The sequence below is a fragment of the Malus sylvestris genome, chromosome 3 (assembly GCF_916048215.2).
Source record: "Malus sylvestris chromosome 3, drMalSylv7.2, whole genome shotgun sequence".
In the NCBI taxonomy this organism is placed as follows: domain Eukaryota; kingdom Viridiplantae; phylum Streptophyta; class Magnoliopsida; order Rosales; family Rosaceae; genus Malus; species Malus sylvestris.
The window spans coordinates 17935976-17944521 of NC_062262.1; the positions used below are offsets into that span (position 1 = coordinate 17935976).

Genomic DNA, 8546 nt, shown 5'->3' on the forward strand with positions numbered 1-8546 from the left:
CATATTTGCCTCTTGATTCAGCCTCACGTGTGTGGCATGTGACTTTTTTTATGGAAGTTCTAACGGAGTTGACAAAAAGGATTATAGTTACATGTTTTGAAGAGTTAAGTGACCAATGGTCATGAATTTTTAGTTGAGGGACCATTACTCTAATTAGGTTAAAGTTGAGGGACCATTGCTACAATTTCCTCTAGTTAAATTGATGGACATTTTGGGAATATGGTGGGTGAGAAAAGAGTTTTAATTTTTTAATATGAGGGGTGAGAATATAAGATGGGGTGGGGAAATAAGGTTGTGAGGTGAGTCTAGCTTCCCTTGGCTTTTTTATTGAATGAAAATAGTAGTTGTAAATTAATAAGAAAAAATGTCATGATAAAAGAAAAATGTTCCCATAAGAATGTATCATGTACAATTATAGTAATTCACAAGAATGAACCCATATACAATTTCAACATTAAAACCCATACGCGACAAAAAAAAAATTTAATGTACCCATATAAATTCTTAATGTCAAAGATAGAAAAATGGAAGCAAGCCATAAGACCAAATTACTTAAGGGTTCATACTATATAAATCTCATAGGAAAAAGTTATACATGGGTACAAAATTTTTTTGAAGAAAGAGTTACAATGGTAGTATAGAATTAAGTTGAGTACATGGATTAAGGAACAAGAGAAGAGAATGTACCCAGTGAAATTAAATTCGCGTTCGTAGCAATATAATGGTCCTTGTTATGATTTTGCAATATGATGGTCGTGGAGAAAAAATAAGTTTGAATTTTCTTTGACGAAATTTAAATTTGCATATACATAGTCAATATAATAATGTTGAATTTGAATATAAACATAAATTTGAGTGAGAGAATTTTGGATTTTCAGTTACAAATGTTATTCAATCTTTTGAATGTTATAATGTGGGAGAAACTATAAATTAAACTTTGTTGTAAAACTAAAATAAAAAAGATGACATGGAAGTATGTTATTAGTAAAATGTTGAGGTGTACAAACTTTGATAAAAAACTGAAAACCAATAAGATTTCAGTCTATGAGCATTGGTGACTAGGGACTTGATCCTAATATTACGAATTGAAAAACTAAAAAATTTGCCCAATGAATACTTTTGAGCAAAATTGTTTAAAATTTTTATTTCTGGAAAATACAACTTTGCCCGAGTAAATAGTTGAAAATTCGTCGGGCAAAATTGTACGATATTCGTTGTTCAAGAAACTATTCTAGCTCAACAATGAGTTTTACCAACGAAATACTGTCGTTGGGCAAGTTAGATTCGTCGGACCAATTTGGTCAACGCACTGGGCTTGATGAAATTGTAGTTGTATTTTCATTGAGATAACGGTATTTGCCCAACAGAGTTCTAATATTCGTCAGACAAACCTTTGAGTGGTGGCTTTTGCCCGATTAATATTCGTCGGGCAAACCTTCCGAAATGGTTTTGTACTATTGTTCATTTTGAGACCCATTTTCCAGCTGATGTAATTCTTCAAATAAATAGCTTTAGGGAAATTTTATTTGAACCCGTTTAACCTCTTTTTACACTCAACTTACTTTTTTCACCCATATTTTTTTAATTAAAGAATTAATATCTCTTTAAACCCAAATTTATTACCTAAACTACCCTCTCATACCCAATTCAAAATGTAAAGTTATCTTTACACCTATTTCCTTTATAAAATAACGTCTCTAACTGAATGTTTTTTTTTGGGAATAAGGATTGAAACTTGACAACTGTGCACACCGATTACCTTATATAATCATCCACATCTGTAAGTTTATAAATTACCTTCTTGTCTTTGAATTTTTCTTCACTTTGGCTGCTAAGCTTTCTGGATTTTGTTGGTATGTTTTGTTTGCAGGGATAATCGCATAGTCAATTGGGATTGTGGGTTGCTTACATCAATATCTGACATTGAGGTCAACCTTCTTCTTTTACCTTCATATTCTTCCTTATTTTGCAGCATATATTTAAGGATTTTTTTTTGAGTTTGTATAGGTGGATTATATTGATATTCGAGACACGACATTACTCAGGGTTCCTGGATATGAGAACCCTGTTGAATTTGGCGTTTAACTTCATTTGCTTACACTCTGGAGGAAGATTTTGGTGAGATTATGGTGGCCACCACTAGAGTGGAAACTATGCTAGGTGATACTGCCATTGCTGTACATCCTAATGACGTGAGGTATAGACACCTTCATGGAAAACATGCCATCCATCCTTTCAATGGAAGAAGAATTCCTATAGTATGCGATGAAATTCTCGTTGATCCAGAGTTCGGGATTGGTGCTATGAAGGTAAAGTTTAACATATAAGTTCCAAGTGATTGGATTAATTTTGTTTTTCTGACTTATGTTTCATAGATGTAAGGATCTTTATGCTCTCTCTTTGCCTCCCGTAGATTAATTCAGCCCATGATCCTAATGACTTTCCTTTGCCCCTGTATAATTGCATATGACTAGCATTTTCATGGCTGTTTATTTTTTTTTATTTTTATTTTTTTGCTACCAAACCTGTCCATAGACTTGGGATCCAAGAAATACTTCCATAGATTTGAATTTGCCAGAGAATGCAATGCAAGCTCCAGTTCAGTCCATCACTTTGTCAGAAACATTTGACCTTGATGCTTTGGATTTGGATGGAGAGTGGTCAAGGTTTATGAGGTTGGACAACTGTTATTTGCACCAAGAATCAAGTTATATGTCTTTGCATTACTAAAAAAAAATCTTGCAATGGTGTTTTGGGGGCAGACATACGGTGTTGGATATATGTCAACAATCTGTGATAAATTTATATATGCTAATAAATAAACAGTGTAGTGTATGAACAATGAACTAATATTAAACAGAAATATTGAAGATTGAGGCTTGCGTACCGCAATGTCCTTAAAACAGAAATTTCGCCCCTACTCAATGCTTGTAGTTCTCCGAACGTCTGTTTCATCAGGATTCAACGATCAAGTTAGAATTCCAGCACCATAAAACTTAACTTCTGGCGAATTTCCTTATGGTACTCTCAGTAAGAATGCTATGGATTATAGAAGGAGATTTATGTTTTCTTTGTTCTAAATGCCATGTAGACGAATGTATATATAGTGGGATTATGCCTGTTTGCAACAGGTATAAGAATGGGATGTGACTGTTGGGAGACATCTCTTCAGATGGGGTGTAGTGCTCTCTGCGTTTTTCATTGACTTCAGACTTCATTTGAAAAGATGAGTCTGTTCAAATAAAAATTAATTTAATTAAATTCGAAATTAATTAAAGAATTTAATTTTCAGAGCCCAAGAGGCCCAAGGCCCAAGGCCCATCTTTTGATAATTAATTATATATTAATTATAATTAATTACCAATTAATTAGTGCACCCCAAAGCCCAACCCCAAGGGTGAGCCCAATTTTATTCTCCAAGGCATATTACTCCAATCACTTTCTATAAAGGACAAAACCTTATAAAGTGATGAAATCTTTTAGGAATGGCCAATGTGGGACAAAGAAATTTCTATTCAAACTACTTAAATTTCCAACAATACCCCACATTTGAGTTGAAATTTCATTCAAACTCCAACAATTACCCCACATTTGAATGCAAATGTACATGCAAATGTATGACTAGGTTGCCTAAAACTGAGAGAGAATAGGCATGATATGCATCGGGTGAAGTGTCTTTTGGACTTGAACTTACTCTAGTGAAAACATGTCGGGTTTACTTGGTGACACAATGGATGTGGAATATCTTGAACTGTTCACCGTAGTAGTAAACCGAGACAATATGCTACACACATATCATGTCTGCCACATGTCAATTCATATGGTTGTGTTCATTTCGGCCCTGAACAGATCCCGGATTTCATAGGAGCTTTAGAGAATTTAGCCATGTCAATTCTCATAAATGCGGCCCCATTTACTCATATATAGATGACATTAATTAAGAATAGTCTGCCATATTCCTCTTGATAACAAGATATTAATGTCATTAAATGTATAAAACATAACCCCTCAAACTTCAACAGACAACACACATTTTATCATAAAAATGGGTAAGTTGTGTGTTCAACTTTTGAATCAAACTCAACCAGTTTGCTTAGACCATGGGATTTCCAATCAGCTAGGTTAATTTCCACCCAGTTCGATTCATTGAATTGGCTTGAGATCCATTCCCCTTGATGTAAATAATATTTGCTCTCTTGGTAGGCTTTTTGTCAAAGGATCAGCTATATTTTTCTTTGACTTCACATAATCAATGCATATTATTCCATTGGAGAGCAACTTCTTAAGAGTATTATGTCGACGCTTGATGTGGCGTGACTTCTCATTGTATACATGACTTTTGGCTCTTGATTGCGTGGCCATACTGTCACAATGTATACATATAGCAGTTACCATCTTTAGCCACATTGAAATATCCTTCAGAAAATTTTGAGCCACTCGGCTTCTTCGCCAACCAAGTTTAAAGCTATAAACTCGGACTCCATGGTGGACCGAGCTATACATTTCTGTTTAGAGGATTTCTGAGATATTGTTGTACCTTCCAAGGTAAAAACATATCCACTTGTCGACTTGGATTCTATAGTGTCAGAAATCCAATTGGCATCATTGAAGCCTTCTACAACAGGTGGATACTTTGTGTAGTGTAATATGTAGTTAAGTGTATTTTTTCAAATACCTCAACACTCTTACTAAAGCATCCCAATGCTCTTGTGCCGGATTACTTGTATATCTACTAAGCCTACTTACTGCATAAGCTAAGTTGGGCCTAGTTGAATTCATCAAGTAGATTAGACTTCCAATTACTTGAGAATATTCAAGTTGAGATATGGCATTGCCTTTATTTTTCTCCAACTTGCATCTAGCATCAAAAGGAGTTGCAGTAGGTTTGCAGTCAAATTGACCAAACCTTCGTAATATTTTTTCTGCATAATAGGATTGTATAAGGACATACCCTTCACTATTTCTCTTAATTTGAATTCCTAAAATGACATCTGCTTGACCTAAGTCTTTCATGTCAAAACTAGAATTCAACATTTTCTTTGTTTTTTTTATTACATCTTTATCGCTTCCCATTATGAGCATATCATCCACATAAAATCAAACAATAACACAAGTTTTATCATTACTCTTAATGTAGACACATTTATTAGATTCATTTATTTTGAACCCATGTGTCAACAAAATATGATCAAATTTCTCGTGCCATTGTTTTGGTGCTTGTTTAAGTCCATATAATGACTTAACTAATTTGCACACTTTGCTTTCTTGTCCTTTAAGCACGAACCCTTCAGGTTGTTCCATGTATTTTTCTTCATCTAGTTCTCCATTTAAAAATGCTGTTTTTACATCCATTTGATGTATATTAAAGTTGTATACAGCCGCAATCGCTATTAACGTCCTAATTGACGTTATGCGAGAAACTGGAGAATAGGTGTTGACATAATCCAACCCTTCCTTTTGGCGATAACCTTGGGCTCTAAACATGCCTTGAACTTATCAATGGTTCCATCCGCCTTAAGTTTCGTCTTGAAAATCCATTTATGGCCAATTGGTTTACTACCGGGAGGTAAATCAACCAATTATCATGTGTTATTTTCCATAATGGATTCCATTTCACTTTTAATTGCTTCCTTCCATAAAGGAGCCTCTGAAGAAAACATTGCTTCTTTAAAAGTTCTAGGTTCATTCTCGGACAAGAAAGCAATGAAATTTGGTCCAAAGTTTTTAGAAACTTTGATTTTTTTCCTCTTCTTGGTTCCACATCTTGGACACCAGAAGAAGAGGCTTCATCATGACTATGATCATGAACCCTCTTTGTAAGGAAATATATCCTCAAAGAATTCTGCATCCGCTGATTCTAATATAGTGTTAACATGTATGTCAGAAATCGATGATTTTACAACAAGGAACCTATAAGCAGAACTATTATTCGCATATCCAATGAATACGCAATCAATAGTTTTAGGTCCTAGTTTCGTTCTTTTCGGTAACGGAACTTGCACCTTTGCTAAGCAACCCCACACTTTGAGGGTTTTATAAGTGGGTCTATGTCCTTTCCATAGTTCAGAAAGGATGTTTGAGATTGTAGAACAAGAATATTGATTTTTTTGTATTCTAAATGCCATGCAGATGGATGTATATATAATAGAAGGATACATGTTCGCAACAGGTATGAGAATGTGATGTGTCTGTTGGGAGACACTTCTCCAGAGGGGTGCTTTGCTTTGAGGGTTTTATAAGTGGGTTTATGTCATTTCCATAGTTCATAAGGTGACTCGTCAATCTTCTTTAGAGGAACCTTATTCAATATGGTATTTGTAGTAAGGAAAGCTTCACCCCACAAACTGTGTGGAAGCCCTGAACTATTTAACATGGAATTATTCATATCTTTGAATGTTCTATTTTTTTCTTTCGGCAACACCATTTTGTTGTGGTGTGTATGGAGCCATTGTTTGATGTATAATTCCATGTTGTGCACAAAAATCTGAGAAGGCAGTAGACTCATACTCTCTTCATCTATTGGATCTAAGTGCTTTGATTTTTCTCTCTAGTTGATTTTCAACTTCGGCTTTATATGTCTTAAACATATTCAAAGCTTCATCCTTGCTATGAATCAAATAAACATAGCAATACTTACTGCAATCATCAATAAAAGTGACATAATAATTCTTTCCTCCACGAGTTGGTGTGGATTTAAAGTCACAAAGATCACTATGAATTAATCCAAGTAATTCATTTGATCTTTCCAGAATTGACTTTCTTGTTTACCTAGCAAATTTCGATTTAGTACATGTTTCACACTTATAATTAAAATCAATTTTGAATTTAGGTAATAATTCTAATTTAACCATTCTTTGCATGGAACGAAAATTAACATGTCTTAATCTAGCATGCCAAATATTAGAAGACTCAACAATATAAGTAGAAGCATTTATTTTATTAGCATCATCAATGGCAATTACATTGAGTTTCAAGAGGTCATCAGCCACATAACCTTTTCCAACAAACATCCCACCCTTGGTAAGTACAAATTTGTTGGATTCCATTACAAGTTTAAAGCCCTTAGCAATCAGAATAGGTCCAGAAACCAAGTTCCTCCTTATTTCAGGAACATGCAGCACATTCAGCAAGGTGAGACTCTTTCCAGATGTGAATTTGAGTACCACTTTGCCTTTGCCTTCCACCGCAGATGAGGCAGAATTGCCCATATACAGCTTTTCTCCATGGGCAACATTATGGTATTCAGTGAATAGATTTCTGTCAGTGCAGATGTGCTTAGTAGCTCCAGTATCCAACAGCCATTCACTCAAATTTGAGACCATGTTGACCTCAGACACAACAGCAGCCAATTCTTCATTGGTGATTGCCATGTTAGCATGGTTGTTGTTGTTTCCGTTGGCATGATTTCCATCTTTGCGATGATAAAAATCTTGTGCCTTGTGACCAGATTTGCCACACATATAGCATGCGCCCTTAATCTTCTTCAGATTCTTGCCTTTGGGAGCAAGGGCATATTGTACAAACTGCTTCATTTCAGAGCCTTATTCTTCTTCATCTTGGCCTTGGAGTTTCCTCCCTCAACATAATTTGCATTGGCTTCAATGGCAGCAAACCCACCAGAACGGTTTGCCTTTCTGTGGTCTTCTTCCACTCCTAGCCTCATGGTCAAATCCTCCATATTCATCTCACGACGCTTGTGCTTGGGATAAATTTTGAAGTCATTCACGAAGTTGGCAATTTTTCAATTATCGCCCTAACTTGGAAATGCTCATTGATCTCGCATCCCTCGGAGTGCAGTTCATAGATTAATTTCTGGATTTCTTCGACCTGAGAGACAACAGATTTTGAATCCACCATTGTATATTTGAGAAACTTACCGATAACAAATTTCTTTGAACCGACATCATCAATCTTATACTTTTTCTCCAGGGATTCCCACAACTCCTTTGCTGTCTTGCATAGAGAATAAATGTTGTAGAGATTGTCATCCAAACTATTCAGAATATAATTCCTGCAACAAAACTCGGAATGATTCCAAGCTTTAATTGCCATGACAGTCTCTTTCGTCATTAGATTCTCATTAGACTTCGGAGCTTCTTCCTTGACAACATGAGCGAGATTCATTGTTGTTAGGAAGAACAACATCTTATGTTGCCATATCTTGAAGTTCAGCCCTTTGAACTTCTCAGGCTTTTCAGAGTATTTTGGCACAGTGCCATTCACATTTACAGATTGTTGATCCATAAATTTCTGTTTCAAGATTGTTGGATATATGTCAACAATCTGTGATAAATTTATATATGCTAATAAATAAATAATGCAGTGTATGAACAATGAATTAATATTAAACAAAAATATTGAAGATCGAGGCTTGCGTACCGCAATGTCCTTGAAACAGAAATTTCGCCCTTACTCAGTGCTTGTAGTTCTCCGAACGTCTGTTTTCACTAGGATTCAACGATCAAGTTAGAATTCCAGCACTAGAAAACTTAACTTCTGGCGAATTTCCTTGTGGTACTCTTAGTAAGAATGCTATGGATTATAGA

At 35.2% G+C, this 8546-nt stretch overlaps 1 pseudogene; it reads left to right on the top strand.

Moving 5' to 3' along the window:
• The first annotated feature begins 273 nt into the window (after positions 1-273).
• Positions 274-2730, top strand: LOC126617039 (valine--tRNA ligase, mitochondrial 1-like; annotated as a pseudogene).
• The last annotated feature ends 5816 nt before the right edge of the window (positions 2731-8546 follow it).